This window comes from Pogonomyrmex barbatus, unplaced genomic scaffold (assembly GCF_055798465.1).
Source record: "Pogonomyrmex barbatus isolate J1 unplaced genomic scaffold, ASM5579846v1 scaffold6, whole genome shotgun sequence".
Taxonomy (NCBI): Eukaryota; Metazoa; Arthropoda; class Insecta; order Hymenoptera; family Formicidae; genus Pogonomyrmex; species Pogonomyrmex barbatus.
Window position 1 is genome coordinate 2,041,490 of NW_028297160.1, and position 22,666 is coordinate 2,064,155.

Here is a 22,666-nt window from a genome sequence, read left to right on the forward strand (position 1 = left end):
AATTTAAAAAGTTTCTTAAATGAACACTTGCAGAGTGTAAGACTGATTTATATGAGATATCAATTTTGCCTACATAAATCAGATAGTAAGATTGCGTAATGAACTGACACTTCACTCGTCGATGCTCATCAAATTATTCGCTTCACGATTCATTTCACGTGACTTACAAGGCGAATTTATGCGCTTGTATTTACAAGTCGACAAGCGAACGAATAATTCTTTTGTTTCTACCTTTTATCATGTAAATCAACGGATAATCCAGGAGCGGAGGCTCATTTTTTCGAGTCTAGTAAAAAAATGGGCCAGCGAAACTCGTTTTACTATTGTTTTGTAATTGTAGTAATCTTTAAGACTATACAAAACTACAATGTAATTTGCGCACTGAGGCTGTAATCGGTCGTTACATTTTTCATGCTTAGTGACGCTGTTTGCTGTTATAGCTGTCGGTTTTGTTCGTAGAAAGTCAGGGAATAGAGTTCACGTAACTTTAGCTAAATATAACAATGAAATGCGATGTAACTGCGATGTAAGCACTGTCTATTCTAACGTATATAAATACTTCAACGTTTCTCTTTGATCAATCTTTTCAACTCTCATGAGATTAATGTATAGTTAGCGGGATATTCGGTCGTTTTAATGCATCTTGTGTAACATGTATAGAGTGAAAATTTTAACCACAAAATTAAACTTCAGCGGAAAAGAGCCGTTAAACTTTTCGTTGACGCGCAATAACCTTAAGAGAGAAGTTTTAGTAATATAATAATGATAATATTTGAAGGGCTAAGGTCGCTCTCGTAAATTTTTGCTACTATGTTTTTCAATCGTAATTTATGCTGAAAGATTTTTATATAATTATAATGGCAATGTGAACATGTAATCAAATGTTGCTCAAATATTAGAATCAATTATATATATATAAAAAGACTCGATTATATGTACACAATTAGATTTTCTTTATATTATTTTTCTCATGAAAATTAGATGATCTCTGTTATTTTTATTAATTTTAAAATAATAATAAATTAAAATATATTGATTGGTGTAATTACCGTTAATATGTAAACTGTTTAAGTACTTTAAAATAAAATTATTAAAATGTGAAATTTACATGTTTTAAATTAAACTTATGTTTAATATACATAATTGCATATTTCACTTTATTTATCATATATAGCATTTAAGATAAAAATTAGTTCAGAGATTAATTAAAGTATTTAGAAAAATGTTATTCATTAAATATGGAATATTATAATCTAATGTATTTCTAGTTTGAAATTGAAATAAATCAGTTTCATAGATAAAGAAAAATGACAATGTAAAACACACACACACACACACACACACACACGCGCGCGCGCAAGATTTTGTGTGTGTGTGTGTGTGTGTGTGTGTGTGTGTGTGTGTGTGTGTGTGTGTGTAATTTTCATGATAAATAGAATACTGCAAAGAATATAAATAGTTACAATTGTAATAACAGTGGTAAAAGAAATAATAATAATAATAATAAACTTATTAAACGGACTAGATAATTTTGTAGTATTTTGAGAAATAGCATAATCAGAGCAAGGACTATTTTACCACTAGATTGAAGTGTGAGATGCTGAAATAAAGTGGTGCTTATTATCACTATAACTGAATCCAGTGAACGTGATTTTCGGATTCACGGCTCGTAACCAGGAAGTCATGCATTGTTACAGATGTGCGGCGGATTTTCGCGTTTTATCGCGCACACGTACGATAAAGAGTGTGTACATAACAGAGGCGCGCAGGAAAAGTGCATTCTCTTGCCGTCACACATGGTCGTCAGCAATGTGATTTACGCAAAAAATAAAAATCACAATGGCCTTGCATATCGCCATCGCGTGAAACGACATGAAGAATGCAGTGGAAAATTGAAAACACAAACTGAGCTGCGATTTGGCGAAAATTCAGAAAAACTCTTTCTGCCTTTGCAATTCTTCAAATTTCTACCTTCAAATTTCTACCTTTAGATTTAGATTTTTAAACTTTTATCTTTAGATTGCTGAGCTTTATTTAATAAAATAAAAATCTGAATTACGTTGTTAAAAACAAGTCAATAATTTATCACTTTACAATACTGTTAATCATTCTTTAAGATGTGCAAATTAAATCGAAGAATTTGGAGCACGCTTTAGGCTGCCATTTTGAAGTTTGTTCACGTTTTAACAACACATTTTCGATGCAAAACAAACAACTTTTCATTAAAGTAATTTGTCTAATGGACAAGATTAATGTAACTTATGGCTTTTGCGCACGTAAAAGAGTCATAAGAACGGTCATCGCCGTTGCGCTCGTGGTTTCCGGAGTTACACGTGCCAATTTTCGAAGACGGAGCTTGTAATGAAGAGACAAGCATAACGGTGTACGTCACCGACAGCTTTTGTATTTTTTTTCGCGGTATCTGCCCGTGTATATGTCTACTCGCACAGATAATTACCATCTGCGCCTGCGGAAAAATACTGTGTAATTTGAGCTTATGAGCTTGAGTTTCGCTATGCCTCTTGCGAATAATTCTCGTGTCAACTCTCGCATTCTCGAGTCAATCAGAAGAAAAAATATGAAACGAACTACGAGACACATGTTTTCACAGCATTGATCATTTTCTGTGGCGATATTTTTATAGAAAATATTACACATATACGTATTATTTAATTCTCAATTTTTCTTCAAGTTTGATCAATTATATTATTTAAGAGCGAATAATTGAATGCACATTTAAATAATAGCAATATATTATTATTATTGTTGCTATTATTATTATTGCTATTATTCATTGTAATTTATTGTATATTAATATTAAAGTTCAGGAACGCAAATTGTTTAAAGTCTTTATTTAGTACGGATGTTTTTCGTTACCTTTGTAGTCGGATGTAACCGATCACAATTGTTACACACAATTGCACATACAAAGGCAATTATTTAGGAAAATCTGTCAGAAAACAATAGGTATTGCGCTATATATCCATTATCATCCTGCCGTGGATTTCCGCCTTTTACTGGCAGAATTTCATTCTGCTTTACAAATCGGTATGCGTGTGAATATGTAATACATGTACAACTAGTAATATCTTCTCTCGATCCTCGTTTCCGGCAAGTTGTGAAAGAACCAGCCGGTTCTGACCGCAATGTTTACTACTATTATTTGCAAGTTTCTAATAAAAAAGTTATAAATACAAATTTAAGGCGAAATTGCTGTTTATATATAGTTCCACTCTCGTTTTGAGATCTTACGAAAAATTCGACGAATATTTTTATACGCATAAAACCAGGTCGTTTGAACGTATTCGAATCCGAATAAACGCATTAATAAAATTATCATAAATTAAACATTTTTTTTTCACTATTTCCTCGTACATAAAATATATATCCATTCGTTTGGCGTATATTAATCATCGTCGGTTCGTTATTTTCACGAGTGTTGGCGACAGCAAATAGGAAAAAACATATTTCAAACAGAGCGACATGCGTCTTAAACGTCACGTTTCACCTGACACTTTCCATCATTCACCATGGGGGGAGGGGGGGGGAGGAAAGAAGTCCGGGTTGAGCATAACGCTATTTGCACATTCAACTTGCGCGACGAACGGGTTAAATACCGTTTCGCCGTTGATGGGACCACAGAGAACACGACGACATTATTCTCCGAAATCCTCCAAATCCTCTATCGCTGGTCACAATCGGCTCCTTGCGCGCCTCACGTCACGAACGCCGATCGCGTTTTCGCCTTTTACCGGTGACGGCGCATGCGCGCGGCATCGCTTGCCTCAAAGGCATCAAAGCGTGCGGTGCCGCCTGCACCTCCACTGCGGACGGTCAGTAACGCGCCGAGCCTCGTCGCGGGAGGGTGGTTTTTTTCGTTCGTCGTCCGCGCTCACTTGGCGCCAAAATTGGAACAGAGCGCATCAGCCCGCGTGGTCTCTCGCGCGTGTCTTAATTAATATCGCCTCGACTGAGACGAGTAGTATCGGACGATAGAGTGTCGGACGAGCGCGGAGTTGCTGCATATTAAATAAGTGCTAAGAGAGAGAACACGTCGTCATGGGTACCGTGTGTTGTGCCCCGCGGGTGTAGTGCGATCGGACAAGAGGGATAAAAAGAGAAAGAGAGATCAGCGAACGGGGTACGCTGAGGAAGGACAGAGGATAAGGAACGCGTGGGCTAAAACCCGCGGCCAAGGTGAAGTCTCATCGTGGAGGAGCGCGAAACGGAGAAGGGAAAGACAGCGGCACACACGGAGACGATAATGCGGAGCCGTTGCTTCCGTTTTCAGCGACAGGACGACGTTCGGATCCGCTCGTAGTGAGTAAAATAGATCACCGGTGGGATATCCGCGAAGTTATTAACTGTGCCGGATTTACCGGAGATGTCATAGGAGTTGCCCGCCCTCCAAACTTTAATTTGAATCTCATTCTGTCTCATGATGGCCGCGATCAAATAATTTTCAAATCTATCAATATTATGTAGCAATATTTGCTAGCGTAATTTCAAATTTACTCCAGGCAAAGATTTATTAATTGTGAAATTATCGCGTTTGATTTATTTTAATTTAATAATACTCTTATGTCATTTACCTTTCTTCTTCTCAACATCTGCTAGATTCACGTAGAATAAACGATGATAATATTCTCTTGGGAATTTAATCCTTTTAAGTACTTCTTTTTAATTCAATGAACAATAAATGAAATGAGAGTGATGAATAAGAAAGTGATGAATAAGTAAGTAGGCATATTTATCAAATCGTAGAAAATAATTCAAATCCTGCTTTCTTGAAAAATCTTTTATACAATTTTTTTTCACATCTTCTTTCAAATTAAATATTATGTCAAAAGCAATATTGTCAGTTCTGTTATCAAATTTGATATATTCGTTTTGAATTGAAAACTTTGCAGTATAAAAATCAAAGATACCAAACATAAACGTTTCACTATTTTACAGATACTGATATCATGTATATCGGTGTATTTTATATCTACAATAACGACAATTTTTAAATATTGTTTGTTATAATAATACAGTTCACGGGAGTGTTGTATTTTCGAAAAAAAATATGTTTGTCAAATGGAGAAGAGTTTTACGAATATTGTAAAAACAAATAACTGACGAAGGAAAATGTTAAAGCAGTTAAAACATACTAATGATATTATTGAATTTAATTACATAATTCTGCGATATATCTTAATTAGGCATACAATGTCATTGAGAACGGCAGTGACATAATATATCAAAATATGGAAGTCACTCGAAAGCAATAAGTCATTCACGCATCCCTTCGCATTCCTTTCACAACGTCTGGGAAAAGATCATCAATCACCAGAAAATAAGACGCCAAATTTATTCTTCACTACTTCACTACTTTTAATTAATAAATTCCCCAAGAACACACAATATCGACATTGGATCTTCCGTGTAAAGTTCGTACTTTATTAATCAAAGTTAGACGAGATTGAACTTAATTCTATTAGCAACGTTCTACATACATGGATTTACTTTGCATCTCGAAAGTAGTTACATCTCCTTGTGATATTGGATGGATATAATTTATATCGCGTAGTTGATTTTGATAGACTCGGCTCACCGCGCGAGTGCTATCGCAATCGTAATTCTCATCTTTAATCGAGCACCGTTTCGTCTGCGTCAATTAAAGTTAAAGCGATTGTCGAGCGGCTAAGCCGAGACTTGTTGTCCCCAATTTTCACGTAAGAACGACCACGCGCCGGTTCCGTTGACGTTGCTTTAAAGGGTTAAAAATAAGGTGTAGTCGTTCGAGGCGATCGACCATAAATTGAACGGCGCGATATATATATATTGTGTGTGTGTGTGTGTGTGTGTGTGTGTGTGTGTGTGTGTGTGTGTGTGTGTGTGTGTGTGTGTGGGTGGGTGGGTGGGTGGGTGTAGGTGTATGTGTGGTGTGTGTGTGTGTGTGTGTGTGTGTGTGTGTGTGTGTGTGTGTGTGTGTGTGTGTAATGTGTGGTGTGTGGTGTGTGTAATCCACGAAAGAGAATTTTTTCCAAGTACACGGACGTGACTTTTCAAATGTTGACTTCTTAGCAACCGCAACTCCTCGTGTCATCGATAATGTACGACAGGTGTCATTTATAATGTTCCATTCGCGGAAATAATATTCGGGAATTAAAACGGGAATTTGAACGGAAACAACGGCAGGATAAACAGTTTGTTATCGCGCATTAAATTATTTATCGTTCGATAAATTAAATGTAAATTACAGAGAAGTAAAATAATACATGGTTCCCGTTTACCTCGTGTCATTTAGTGTATTTTCGATTAGTTGACTGTTTTTTATTCGTCTCACTCGCGTCAGTAATTTAAATTGTCAGTAATTTTATCCGTCTCACAATGAAGCCCTGTTAGTTAATTGCGTTACTGTAAATATGTAAAACAAGATTTGTTTGCGAATTACAATGTGGGAGCGATTTATATCGGGATCATTGGTACGTTGAAGTAGAACAATTAGATTATGACGCAAGATGAGAAATGCATTATGAGTTATAATAATATCAAATCGGATGTTAATATTAGCATTAAGACAGTGTTATTAATTTAATCTATTACATAATGTGATTCTTGTGATTATATTTGAATGAAGATTGAACAAAGAAAGAACAGAATAAGAAGACTACTTTCTTTATTGAGTAAATTTTAGGAGCTTATATGATTTTTATTCGTAAATTCTTCACTTTACTCTATAGAAGTGAGATTCAAATATAAATTCTGATTAATTCGCAAACATCGCAAAATGATCGATCTTCACCGCAAACTCTCACGATAATTTGATCAAATATCGGAATATCTATTTTCGAAGTTAAGTTAGTCTGTTCTTTTCTAATGAGAAAACAGCGCATCTTATAATATTTACGATAATATTACGAATTTTAAGATATGTTTCATTATTTTTACTACATAGCAGATTGAAAAAATTTGTTATTGTTAATAGAATGTATAAAGGTGAAAGAGTTAAAAATACAGTTTACGACAACATTTAATGCGCAATCAGGATATTGATTTTTGCGGCACGCTCGTCGTTAATTGGCCAATTCCGAAATCCGCGCAATGGCAACGTGACATATTTATACAAAGGCACGCCACCCGCATCAGCTATATTTTGGCGTTGATTACGTTTATAGTTTTTGAGCGTAGCTAATTTGTTACATTTTCGTGCTGAAAAGGATGACTTTACTCTCAAAATCCCGCTCATTGAGATGCATGAGACATCACGACGATGAATTTGCGCGCGTCGATTTCTCCCAACGAGAGCTGTTGGGGGACTGGCCGTTCTTGAAGTGCGAAATGAATTCAATTTGATTTTCCTTCGTTAATAGAGATTCGATTTGTCGGATTGACGGGGATTTAATGCAGATGTTTCGCAGATAAGAATTTCCCATTGGAATCGCTACGTGTTTCAATGTAAGGCTTCGCTGACGCGCAAACTGTTTCAAAGAATATGTCAGATAATTACCTTCAAATTCTCTAATTTATTTTCGAGTAAAGTTTCTTCTTTTCGATATATAATTACGGCAATAGAATGCAAAGTAGAGCGTAATAGAATAATACGCGATAGTTAATGCTTTGTCGAGGAAAGTTTACGATACTTTCGTATTCATTTAATTTCATTAATCTAACTGCAACTTCGCAACCTACAAGAGACCGTACATTCAAGAATCCTTAAAAGTTCGACGAATACTTAGAATTGCATGCCTGTATTATGTAATAATCCTCGATTTGTCAGTAAATCAGCTAAAGAAATTTTCTTTGTGTCGCGCACGCCATTACGCATCATTGCATCACTATTTCTCTCGTAACATTTTCTACAACAGCTCTTGAGAACGTTTCTTGAGAACACGAAAAAAGTACAACGACTTTTTTCGTAGCAGTAACACATAAATCATTAAGTGCGTTTCGTTCGTATTGCATTGAATTGACTTGAAATTTGCATAAAGTATTAAATTCGCACAATGCTATTAATTAAACTGGACGCAAATTTATTATTCTATAATCTAGAGCGCATAAAATAATTTCGTACTAATATTATTTGTTTGTTTATTTCAGCGACTAATCCAAATAATAATTTTCATTTGTACTACGCTTAACATAATTTGCTAATTATGCTTAACATAATTTGTTAAGCTACAATGCGACATTTAGCCCGTATGGATATCGGAAAATATATAATTTCGAAATCGAATGAAACTCCCGCAGCTGCAGATTATTATTCGACATCGCGTTTATTAGTTTTGCTTTCGATTGTAGTCTTCCGTTACTATTACTAAAACATTTCGTAGTAATGATACACGAGAGCCTTACATGCCTTCATTCTTCCGCATCTCATAAATAAAGTGGCGCACGTGACCGCGAAGTTCCCATCATACAATTATGCCCATAACTTTTCCTCACTGCGCTCGTTTATCACCTGCGCTTTTCGCACAGGCGATTAGCTGGTGAGAAAATCGCTTAACACGCGATTAACCCTCGAGCATCGATAAAATGTAAAGCAGTTCTATTTACTTTTCCTGTACTTTTTTCATTGCTCTGTTTCGGAATGTAAGTGAGGAGGAAACGCGAACGATTTTTACGAGCTTCCAAACAACGTTGGAAAATTTAGGAAAAAAAAAAATTCACCTGTCGGCGTGCTGCCCTTATTTTTCTCACAGCGTGGGGATGATATAAACGTCAACGCGCAGTAACATTTGGAAATCTAACTTGTAAACAAATCATTTCCGCCGCGAGCGGAACACGAATTCTCATTACTCGAAACGATCAAAGCTTTGTAACGATTAATCAAATACTGAGCTCCAGCGTTGCGGAATTTACAGCATAATTTTTCTTATTTAATGGTAAATCATCACGTTGAAATTATGGTGAAACGAGGATTCGTACTAGATAAGGATGCACGGCCGGCATTCCGTGACAATCGTAAAATACTGTTGCAACAATACCATTATTTTGAACAAATTTTCTCTCTTATATTAAAGTGCAAAAACTTATCCTAAAACAATTTTCCTTTTAAATTTGAAGAAATGGAATTTTTGTAGCGATTCATTACAGTGAGAATACAAAAGATATCTGCTCGTCAAACCTGTAAGAATGACTCAGACGGTTTCAGAGGAAGCTTGAGTCATGATTTATGAGCAGTCCGCTCGAAGATTGCGCGATCGCGCCTGTCGGGTTTTCCTCGCTTTTGTTTTTTTTTTTTTTTGTGTGTTTTTTCTTAAGCGCTTCAGCCTGCTGCTGTTGTGCTGATTATCCGTTTTAAAGCTGCACAAGCGTCGAGGTATCTAGACTGTTAAACATACAAAGCACCAGACAGCACTCACGATACGAGAGCTCCCGGTCGATACGAACAAAAGGAGGCACCTGCAATCCAGCGCTCGTGCGATAATAATGAAGCAACGAAAAAATAATATGCGATAACGTTGACTTTTCAGTCTGAGTCACGACAGCAACTCGGCGGCGTTGGAACGCGCATTTCGAGGCAACGCGAGCACGCAAAATTACGTTAACCGAGGAAATATACCCGTGCTGCATGCTAAGCATTTCCGCCGGCAGATTTTTATCTCTTCTCTCTCGTTCTGCTATCGAATAATCTCTGCAACTGCAGATTTCAGATTAACACAATATGCAGGGTTATCTCGGTTTTTCACGCTTTTTTCATTACCCGGGTCGATACGGGGTAAATTTTACCTGACTCGCGAACGACACTAATAACTTTTGAATTGATATTTGGGAAAGTCCTATTACGTTTTAACTGCAAACGAGCTTGATGTGAAATAGATAATAAAAGCTTATATTTCAAAGCGAATCGAAGTGAACTTGCCTTAATAAAATTTCAGTTTGAAGATTAATGTTACGGACGTATATTCGGAAATATTTTTATTGAAGCGAAGTCGATCCCAAATTGGTCAAAGAAATCGTAGATTAAAGAAAAATCTAGGACACACTGTGTGTACAATCCAGCTGTATACGCCAAGATCCAAAACACTGTATCTTTATCTAATAATAATAAACATTATAATCATCCTACAGCATCGATTCCAATTCGCAAAATGCGATAAAGGTTAATCAGCACAATTATCTGCATTTCCACATTATTAATCAGATAACAATAATAATATATCACGATCCCGTGTGTTTCTGCCATTTGAATTTATAATGACTATCGTAGGAGAAGCTGGATTCTCAGGTGGATTGATTTACCAGTCGATTTGCATATTGCGTCAGTGCGATAGAAACGATCTTTTTTTTCTAACACGTACGGTTTACTTTTTGCATTTATTCTGCGCATTGAATAGCGAGATACTTTGATCAGACGGCTGAGAGGACCGAAATCTTACGGTATCCGAATGTACGAGTGTGCACTCGTACGTGCGAGATGTCCCGTTTTAATCTCCGTTGATAAATATCTCTCGCAGCGCGCTGTATATTTTGGCCGGCTCGGGAAAGGATATTACGCAGTTGAATTTCTGTCCGCATTTTTTGCTCGTCGCTTCTATATCGGGCCGAATACACAGCGCGCTTTTTTGCAAAGCAGTACGCGACGACGATACTGCGACGCGAATTTATATTGAAAATGTCCTGCGTCGCGTTGGAACTGAGGAACTCGGACATTGGAATATTGGGAAATGCTCCGCGTTACGGCACACCCTGAAAATTTGTCTTCCGCTCGATTTAGGAGTGATCGTTAGAAAATTTTAATTACTTTGAATAATTTAATACTTGATGAGAAATAATCTATTACGAATTTATAATGAAAATATCCTGCGTCGCGTTAATTGGATACTGAAAAACTCGGAATATTGGGAAATGCTCCGCGTTACATCCTGAAATTTCGTTTTCCGCTCGATTTAGGATTGATCGTTAGAAAATTTTTAATTATTTTGAATAATTTAATATTTCAACATGAGAAATAATCTGTTGCGAATTTATATTGAAAATATTTTGCACTGCGTTGGAACTGGTTATTGAGAAACTTGGACATTGGAATATTGAGAAATGTTCCGCGTTATGTCATACCTTAAAATTTTGTTTTTTCGCTCGATTTTAAGATTGATCTTTGGTTTATTAAAAAATTTTAATTATTTTGATTTTTTATTTATGATTAATTTAACATTTGATGAGAAACAATCAGTTTTCCAAAATCAAATTGTTGGTGCAAGATACAAGAGATAAATTTTTTTTTAAATCTTATGAAATCTGTTTTATCCTTCATCCTTAAGTTATTACATCGTTAAGTTTAAATATTCCGCGAGGGATAAATAATTTTTGAACTCAGAAACTTTGAAGATTATTCTTTTTAATTCTCTGCTCATGAAATTTTTTATATTTCTTTTTTGAACGGAAAGTCAGGGAGAGATCTTTTAGAAATTGATAGAAAGCCAGCCATGCTCGTTTACGATGGCAAGAATCTCATAAGTATTACATTGAACACTGCTCGTGACGCTATTCAACAATCGAAAGAATGAAATACTTTGTATAGCTGTGGCAGATGATTCGTCAGTACGAAGCAATGCGCGGAATGTACGCTGCCGTCTTTCACAAAACCTTTTCTTCTTCGTTGGGGAACGAAGCGCAAGCATGCGACGGTATACTTTGCGGCTCGAAACGCGATTGCTATGATTCCTCTTTTCCTTAGAAAAATACGTACTATCTGGCACGCCACTAGATTTATTAATAAACGTTATGGCGAGTGCAAAAATGCAACGTTATTCTCATCGTATAGTATTTCTTCGCGGTCCGTTGGTTGGCGGTCCTCTTTTCCTTTTATTTTCCTTTTTATTTTCCCTTCCATTAAGATACATTTAGGTCGACAGTTTTTTATGTCAAAAATTACTGATTAATGTGGACAAAAATTACGAGTTGAACAAAACATGTCCGGAAAGAATAATTCTAATATTCTCATATTTTTTACATTTTAATATTATTTATTAATACTTGCTGTAAATTAAACATTTCGATGTTTTAAATCATTTTGATTTTATAATTTTCTGGATTTTGTAATAACTTTATAAGAGCTAGGCAACCTCAAAATTAATTTATGCTGGGATTTCCGAATACTTTAATCTCCCTGATTGAAAGCAGTTTATCAGGCATCGATATTCAATTTTTATGGCAACACCTAAAGGAGCTTTCGCTACAAATTAAAAAAAAATTATCTAAATGTATTTTCTCACCGTTTTTTGTCTTCTATCATGCCTTCTCGTGAGTTTCTCAGCCTATTTTCTTTCGCATGCCTTTGCGTACGCATGCCTCCACGTCACGATGTGACACTCTCCGCGAGCGCACGCAACGCGAGTGTCATTATGATTTTTAAGTGCCCCTGTTGGACCGAGCCCCGGGTCCTTTACTTAGCGCGCATCATGAAAAACGCAATAATCTCAAGCCGTGGGACTCTGCCTGTAATTTATGCAAACAGAATCACGAAGAAAACGACGTTCGTGGAAGACAATAATGATCGGTGATAGTAATGATTAATGCATGAGTCTCCAGTTTTACGAACGTTCTTAATGCTCTCAGTCCCCAGTTTCGATGTATTAAAATGTTATTATAATTAAAATATAATGTCCTTTTCACGTCGGCGCTTCTGTTTATACGTGTTCTGTTTTTAATTGTAAAATACTTTCTGACAAGCTGTTATCAAAACCCACTCGAAATCCTAAAGAAATAATTTATGTATTATAATATGTACATGTATTATAATATGTACATTTGGAAGTATCAATTATGTGATAAAATTGCTAGCAAAAGAGAAATGTAGAAATAAAAATGTGATCGAAACATGCTAATATGAAAGAATTTAACTTTATATTGTGCTATAATAAATTTTTATGGACTTAGCTCATCTAGCAAGCTTTTACATATTTTAATATTATTACGTTTATACACTGAGAAAAAAATGCTGTTGAATCAACATCATAGTCTAATTGGAAATAATTTTGTTAATTCAATGACATTATTAATGAAACAGTATGCTCTTGTTTTAATAATCAAGATTTTTATTTCATTTATATATTTAGTTCATTAATAATGTCATTGAATTAACAAAATTATTTCCTATTAAACTAATACTGTTGATTCAACAACATTTTTTTTCTCAGTGTAGAAAAAAATAGATCTATACAATACGTGTAAAATGTACGTCGAAATTTAATATCTTTTATCTAGATTATTTTTCAATTTATTGTTGAAACATGTACAAGAACACTCGTTGCTTGCTTTTATTCGCGTTTACCGTACAAGTAATATTATTTTCACGTCTGTTATTTTAACGCACACTCTCTCGATGTCATTGTTTATAATGCCGAGCACAATGAGTCATTTCATTTACAATCATGCAGACGAGCTGTCCCGTTGGACTGTTGAGAGGGGCATCAGAATTAATACCTGCTACGAGATGACACGTATATATGCCGTATACATACATGTGTCTGATTGAACTCAAAACCAATTTCGAACCAATCAAAGTTGATGTGGTCGTACATACGTAGTATCCGGGCTATGTAAAGGACATGGAAATATGGCCCATTGTGGTATACAGCATGCATCGACTTGATCACATCCGGGAATGGAAACCTTGCAAATTGGAGCAACTTTCGCTATTACATACAGTAGGTACGTCTTCGAATCACGGGACGTTCTTCTTGTTTCACATATATAACAGATAGGCAAACTCTAACGAGATGTACAAACTGTTCGCGTACACATTTTCAGAGAGATAAATAATTATATTATCTTGTCAATATCTTATCGGGCTATTAAAGTGATTTAGTCATCACAATTTTACGATATCTATTAGTGACAAACAATAATAATTTAAAAGTAGAAGTTTATATTAAATTTATATATATATATATATATATATATATATATATATATATACAATTGTAATAACAAATGTATTTGTATAACATACAAATGTAATATATAATTAATATATTACATAAATCTCGTATATGTGTGCGCGCGCGTGCGAAATTCATATATATGTATTACAAATATAATGTTAGATATTAAATTTTTCATATTATATTTTTATATAATATGTATATATGTATATGAAAAAATTTAATAAGATTTATGAGGTACAGTTACATTGATTTCAATATTTCATACAAAGCACATATACAAACACATTGTAATACTATTATGTAAGATATAGATATCACGTGCGACTGCACAAAATATATGAAAGAAAAATTCTGCTTTCTGGTTGCGATCTATGAGCATACATGAATTATTAACAAGGGGAACACGCACGAATCGAAGGCGCATATTTCAATAAATAATATTTGCGGTTGTTCCCTTTTGGGTGTTGAAACTTGGGGAACTAGAATTAAGAGTTCTTCATATTGATAGATATCTAGCCTTGATACTGTATGAGTCACGTCGTCGTCAATAATATTCCTGCCGCCTGGCAATCAATGAAACGTTTGAGTCAATATGTCACCAGACGCTGCAAAAATACGTCGGTTAACACGCGATGTGACAATCAATTTAATCATAAATGTACATGGTATATTCTACACGAAAATCTTTTAATATTTAATATATTAATTTAACATTTGATACGTAGTTCCTTTACCACGACTGTTCAATGCGCCATTTTCCTTATCAAGCATCTAATGTCAATTATCGTAATGGAGACGCGGTTCATCAAGCGGTACGTCGGCCAGGCAAGCTCGGAGCGATAATATATAATGCATCAAACGCTTTTCGTGGTCAGGTGAGATCATAAATAATTTCATCGAAGCAGCGAAGCTACGTAGTAGGAGCTACGTCGTGAAATATCGATGGAAGGAATTCTGCCTGTTGAACTAGAGATATTATAGATTCAATCGCGGTTAATACTAATTCTGGGCAACACTCTATTCTTTCTGTGACATTCTATCTGCAACGATAGATCAGATCTTAATGTGAAAAGAGAGAAAGGAATTGATGAGAAAGGATTCAGACGGAGCAAATCGGTAGCCCAGAATCAAATGGAATGTGACCCAGCGCAGGCATGAATGATGCAGTGGTGAAAGAAGGGTGCAATCGGGGAAATGCATACTTCAGCAGAATCGGGATGAAGATCTGGATGGGGCCAGCGATCGTCGCGCAAATTCCGAGATCGCGTAAATATTCTGGTATCTGGTTAATGGCAGTCCTGTTACGCGTCACTTGACAAGCATAATGAACGTCTACTTTCGTAATAAAATGATAACGGACTGGCGGATACGAAATTTGCATTTATAACGGGCTACGAAGAGTGATCATTTATAGCGAGAGTATTAGCATAAACGTTATTTACCGCGACGAGGCCTTCGTTGTGAGAGCGACGAAATACGTATACCGATCATTGATTCGTCGAGGACGCAGATGGGAGCGTAAGACCCCATTATTCGTAAAATCCCATAGACTATGGCTAAAGAAGATATAAAAACAACAGCAGCTTACTTATTATCTCGACATAGTGATTTATTTATCATTCCCCATGAGAGAGAGAGAGAGAGAGAGAGAGAGAGAGAGTTTTTTGTATCATATATTTATTTCTTGGTTCTCTCAGCATTTTTTAATGATATTAATTATGCTCATTTTCTGAGTCTTCCTTTTTATCTAATTTATTCAATTTGCTTAAACATATTTCTAGGTAAATATTTAAGATAATTTTACATCTCTTTTTAATTGGTTTATTTCGCGCTGCTTACAATCTTTCTTATAAATCGACAAATAATAAATTCTCTTTATCTCAATGTAGAATTAAATTATGTAAACATATATATTTCATGATAGGTTATACGCTTTTGCAGAGGAGTGTATCCGTTCTAAATACATACCGTTGTTCATTCAAGTATATACCCGTTCTCATAATATATATCTCCTTCTTTTCTATTCATAAATGGAATATTAATCAAGACGATGAATCGATATGCGCATACCTGTATAATAAAATAGATCGCCCTTACGTACGCAAAGAGTTGGAAGAAAGTCGCAACCTTTGGAACAAGTCAGCTCGTGAGCGTCGCCATGCTCTCGTATAATGATACATATATCAGTCTTGTTTTCTTCCATTTACACCGTCATCTCGGTAAATAAGCATCTGCGCCGCGCGGACAAAGAGTAGCGAGTAGCCGCGACTTGTGTAATGGCATTAAATGTCAGGTCAAGTGACTGGCGAAGCCAGTCGAGTCTGCGCGCAATCGTAGCCTCTCTGTGCTTCATTTCCACCGCGAATACAACATACCTGCGAGTGGCACACCTATTCCCATTCTCCATGGGAGCACCCGCGATCGACGAGTTCGAATTGTTCATCTGACGGAGTTTTTTATCGCACGATACGCGGTCAAAGGGAATTCTGCATAGCGCGCTCGTTGCGAAATATGCCGTGGGAATCTTTGCGTTTATCTACAGAGATATTGCGAAGTAAACAGACATTATATATAATTAAATTGATATTTTCTAAAGGGCAATCAAAGGCGTGATCCAAGAGGAGTGGGTTCAATTGAAAGCAGAAAAAATATTAATTAGAAAATTTTCTTTTTCTTAGACTTAACTAAGAGCTATTGTGCTTAGCTTCAAGTAATATAAATTTTTGCTCGATTACAGAGTTATTAATTGATTGAAATTTGACTTGATATTATATAATATTATTTTAGTAGAACAGTCTGATTTAATTATAGTTGGGTATTTATAAGCGATAAAACTTGCTCCATTTTGAATTTAAATGGAAAGGATTAAGTTAAATATTCATGCAGTATGTATCTCTGAAACGTGTTCAATGGGATTTACCATTGTTTAATGTACGTATATTTTTGCGTATACAGAGACAAGGATTAAATGATTTTTCTTTTTTAAAAAAACTAAAAGGATCTTCGTGCATGGCTATTTTTATTTTCGCTATACCAGATGAACGACGAATAGCTCGATGGAAAACTAATTAAAATATTGGAAAAATAGTGGGAAGCAAATTGTATCATTAACAATAATTCTTTTTCTTTTTTAATTAGAATGCATGTTCTATTATACTCGTAATATATTATTCTATCAACCTTTAACTTTTACTCATAGTTCAACGAAGCAGATATTTCTGTTGTGTATAAAAATAATCCTAAGGACAAGAGACGTTAACCAATCTTGTTTAATTCACATACGTGAAAATAATACGTACGTATTATATTATGTGTGTACTATTTGTGATATGTGCATGTACGTGTTTATGTATTTTTCATATTTACGTATATATTTATAAATAAATATAATGGAAAAGAGATCATTTTGCAATGTGATATGATTAACAAGTAATATCGACGATGTTTTATGTTAAAATTACATATTTCATTTTTCATTAGAAGAGATAGGATTTATATGGATAGTTGCCATGTTGAAGAATCAAAAATTAAAAATATTGAGACTCTGTAGTATGTGGCGTAACATACACGCAGAGAGAATGGGATCTCTTATATATCTTATATCATGACAAGCAACATTGTATTTTTATTTGATATATATTCAAAAGAAGAATTTTCTATAGTGCAATTTCCACAGAAGATTGCATGAGAAACGATTGCGCATCTTGCTTCTTATATGAAATTCCTCCCTTTCACAACATGTAAATGCTTTCTCTTTCATACAAGGGAGATGGTTTATGTTATCTCGTTATTGTTATTGATATAAGTATATTCATAAATATTTATATTGCGAGAATATTTTTTGCGTGCATGATTTACATTTTCTAAACTTAATAAATACGATACGTACCTTTTCGTTTTATATCACGATACTGAATTTGCTAAATCGTCGATATTGGAATTTATTAATAAAAATAAATAAATAATAAGAGTACCTATTAATAAAGAAAATTATATGATAAAAGGGCAGATATGTTTATGCGCGTATTCCATTTTATGTCGACGAGTTTACATTAAATGTAATGTTACTTTGTTTACGTTAATTAAATTTTCTCGTGTGCATAATCGTAAAGCAGCTCGAAGCAAAGTTACGCGAGTTGTTTCACGGATTTCCTCGTTTGAGAACGTCACTTTTAACTTGATGAAAAATTCTTTCTACGTAATTGCAGAGTGCAACGGGATCGCGCGAAACGTCTTTAGAGTTGTTTCTCGCCATTAAGAGATTCCTGTGTTTGACGCGTTCTTCTTCACCGGTTAATTAAAAATGTCCTGCGTATAATTACAGTTGTGCAACTAAAGCAAAAGGTGAGAGTTTTCAATTTTCCTAAATGAGATTTTCTCCTCTTATTTTATATATATAATCTGCTATTGTAAGAGTTATAGCGCCTTTGGGAAGTATTGATGGTCCAATCTTCCTTGAAAATTGCGAGCTATATATATTTTATTTAGAGCTAAAATAACATGACCTTTCTTCGACAAAGAGAGGTCATGTTATTTTACGACAAATATTCTTATTTAAAAATTTGTTTACACAACTATCCGACATTTTCCTTACTATTGAATATAATATTTATTTACGTTAATATTATTTATACAATAATATTAATCTTGTATGAATCAGAAATTAAACATAATTAATAAAGATTATTATTATTATTATTATTATTATTATTTTGCTTGTAATCATCTTAATAATATTTTAATGGATATTATAGATATTTGCTCGAGAAAAATTCTAGTACAAAAAAATGATGATATTAATATTTTTTTCCACAATTTATCTCTACTGTTTCTTGAAAAAATTAGTTGGGAATATTCCTACATGCCTTTTCTCGGGTTAATTGCAACATGTACACGCGAGTTATGTGAAAGAGATCTTTCCTTCATAGAAATACGTTTATTTCCGGTGGTTTTCTTGAAATCTCTCGAACCTACACTATTTCAGTTCTTTCAGATCTTTAACAGACGAGTGCCAATATCAAGTTTCCGGTGTAGTATGACGTGCAGATACAACTTATTGAAAATTATCTATCACTAACTATTACTTATCGACAAGAAAATAGTGATATTTTATGCTACGAAATTGTCAGTAAATGATTTCGCGTAAAAAAAATTCTTTCCTGGTTTTTAACTTTTTTTTTATGTATGGAAATGGTATAAAATTTCCATTTCCGAAGCAATTATCCGTTATTAATTTTTTTGATGTTATAATCAGATTACTGCTCTACCGGATAAATATTGTTCCTATTAAATATCTCAAATATGGGGAAAGAATAATAAAGCTAATTTTCCTGGGAAAACATTATTTCGAACATTATCGATTTATTGAGAGATCTGAGTCATCTTGAAAGTCGTTGCACCTTTGATTTACGTGACTGCTATATTGCACTTTACGAGATTTCGCTACTCGGGAGTAGCGAACGTCAGAACTACCATGATAAGATAAGACGATGTCGTCAATCGCTTTAAGTCACACGTTAACTCACACGTTACTGATGATTACATTATTCAGTAATCCCGATTTTGGCTGTTTCGTATCTGATAGCCACATGACAAGTATAATATTACAAATGTGACTTTTTAGAACTAATATAAAAAAGTTAATGCAACTTAATTCTATATTAATGTTTATCTAATATATATATATATATATATATATATATATATATATATATCAATTACTTGAAAAAACTATACTAAAATAATTCAATAAAAAGACCTTGATAAATGAAATTCAGGAATTAAAAATAAAATTACTTGATACAACAAAGGTTTTTGTGTCATTTTATACATTTACAAACATTTTTGATCGATAATATATATATATATATATATTTTTTTTTTTTTTATATAATAATTTTATATAATAAAATGTAGAGAGATATAGAAAGATATATATATATATATATATATATATATATATATATATATATTCTAGATCTCTTTATATCTTATTTTATAAAATTTTATTTTATATATATATATATATATATATATATATATATATATCGATTATTATATAAAAAAAATATACATATATTTTATTGATCAAAAATGTTTGTAAATGTACGCAATAAAACGACACAAAAACCTTTGTTGTATCAAGTAATTTTATTTTTAATTCTCGAATTTCATCGAAGCTGACAGTTTACAGTTACGTGGTGAAATGGAGGATATAAAAGAGATGAGCAGTATTATTCGCGCGTTTGACCGTCTGTGTTCGATTTCTACACCAGTGGTTCGGTTTGAAAGCGACTAGCAAGTCGCCGTGGCACACATTACGTGTTATGGTCGTACGTGTTAAGGAGAAGCCGGAAGCGTCTATTTTCAATCGCATGTCAACCACGTCCGGCAATTCTCTATATTAGTACCGTACTATTCGAAAGATTCCGTCGTGATTTGTCACGTGAATATATGCGCGCGCGCGACGCATTAAATCAAATACATTGAAGTGGACGGCTATCTCGCTCGCAGATTAACACGATAATCCTCTTATTAGGGCGCCAATTTGGTATTCGCCGCCACGAGGCGATGGACATAGTTAAATCAAAAGTATTTAAGTAAAATCTCTTCAACAATTGAAATACAGCTTAGTGTGAATTATAATACATACAATATATGCGTATAATACTACATATAATACACGTATACATTATTAATATTATTAATATTATGTAACAATAATACACAATATTAATAATATTTTTACAAAACTTTTAGATTTATTACATATTTAATGTTTCATATTTAATATTATTATTTGTATTAATATACGTAGCTATTAATTAGTAATTGTATACAGTGATGTATACAAATATGCTTATTAAGTATTAGTATAAATATTATCTATCTCTATAATGAACATTATTAGCATTACAATCATAGTTTAATTGTAATAATTTCTGGATTAGAAATAAAAATTTGTAATATACTTTTATTATCTTGTACGTGTACTGATTAATTTTATTAACCGATATGAATTATATTTTAATTATTTATTTTTAATATAATTGATAACTAAAATATTATTTTTAAAAGATTAATATTTTAGGAATATTATGATAACAAATACAGCGAGAAATATTGGAATATTTTAAACAGATGTTAGTAAGCATCATAAAGACAGAAAAGAAGGAACAAATTTATTATAATTTTATTTACAAAAGTTACATGTAAATTAAAGTTTTTTTTTTAAGTTTTAGGTAATTTGTTATTAAATTTCTTAAGAGATGTATTCATATTCTTGATTGTAATTCATCACAAATTTTCGTCCTCCAATGTTCAATACACCATTACGTTAGATAAATATCATAAACAATTTTGTACAATTCTAATGGTTAGGTCACAAAATTTCCATTATGTCGATGTAGTGGCTGAGTCTTACATTTTGTCGTAAAAAGAAGTCACAATTGACAGCCTTCGAGATCCCGTTACTAATTACGTCATCAATATCGCCGTTATTATTGCCTTTGTCATTATGATCGTTTGATTTAATTGCAATGGAGAGAAAAACGAAATCGCGGCGAGATCAATTTCGAACCGACTACGAACTTTCTTGCCGTTCGATATTTCGTAATGATGAAATGCCTCGCAATTTCTTAAAGTATAACATTGAAGAAACTTGCGTTATTGTTACTCGTGATTCCATTTGAGAGACTTTTATTAATGTAATTGAAATAACTCCTTCTTGCAATATCACTTTTTTCCATTTATCAATGTAAAAAAGTTCGATTTTATCGTAGGAAAAATCTGTCTTATTTGCGAATTTTCTTTTAAACGCTATGATTAATCACAATTTTTTATGAATATCTTTGTTTGTTAAGCATTTAAGCCGAAGTATTTTGATGAAAAAATAAGCATTGCAAAAGCAATGTTTAAGTAATGAACGAAATGTTACACATTTTTCATCAAAAATAACGTTACAATATATGTACTATGTGCTTACATATTCTCTTTGTTCGTCGTATGGAAAAATTGACGTCAGTCTTTTGAAAGCTTTGTCCTACAGTGCAGCTATTAAACAGTAAAAAGGGCCATAGTATAAAACTAATATTTAACAACCCGCAAAAAAAATAACGCGCAATTGCAGCACGTTGATATGAGAAGAATATTCGCAACGATTGTAATTACGATGGCTCGTAATTGCTCTTGAAAAATAATTGTACTCGCACGAATCTATTCTCTTTTTTAAATTCTTTCTGTTTTATTTTTATCTGTTTGTGAGTGTGAGAAAGATTCGATTCAATCTTCTCTTTCAGATTCCACGTATAAATGTAAATGTATACCGAAATGGAAATAATTATGATGTTTACAAACAGTGAGATGAATTTTCTTATACTTATATTTTTATATCAATATTACATCCCGACGTGTACGTTGCGCGTTGATGAATTTCGACGACGAGTCGTACTTTAGAGCAAAGGAAACCAAAGTTTACCTTTCAGAGAACCGTGGCTGCTATCAGGTTCACCGTTACTCTCTGTTGGCTTAACCCAGAGTAAAATATTATTTCAGTGTCAGCGTACTCTCTTCTCTCTCATTACTGTGCAATAATATTACGTTATATAATATTTATCTACATGATGGACGAACGCTCGGAAGGTAATTAAGAATGAACCGTCAAACAAATATCATTGTTACAAAATTTTATTTTTTAACTCTACTCTTCTCTATGATTTTTTCAGGTGAATTAATAATATTTAATTAAAAAAATGTTTTCCACACCATTTGCTACGCAAATGCAAATAGAA

The 22,666-nt window shown here is 33.6% G+C and overlaps 1 protein-coding gene across 2 annotated transcripts in view; it reads left to right on the forward strand.

Moving 5' to 3' along the window:
* The first annotated feature begins 3,785 nt into the window (after positions 1 to 3,785).
* Positions 3,786 to 22,666, forward strand: part of LOC105427902 (uncharacterized) — a 54,355-nt gene continuing 35,474 nt past the window's right edge. The window contains exon 1 of one of the 2 annotated variants that reach the window (XM_089082313.1): positions 3,786 to 4,320. The gene's annotated coding sequence lies outside the window, so the exon portion shown is untranslated. The remainder of the gene's footprint in view (positions 4,321 to 22,666) is intronic. The other variant, XM_011639893.3, reaches the window with a different exon arrangement.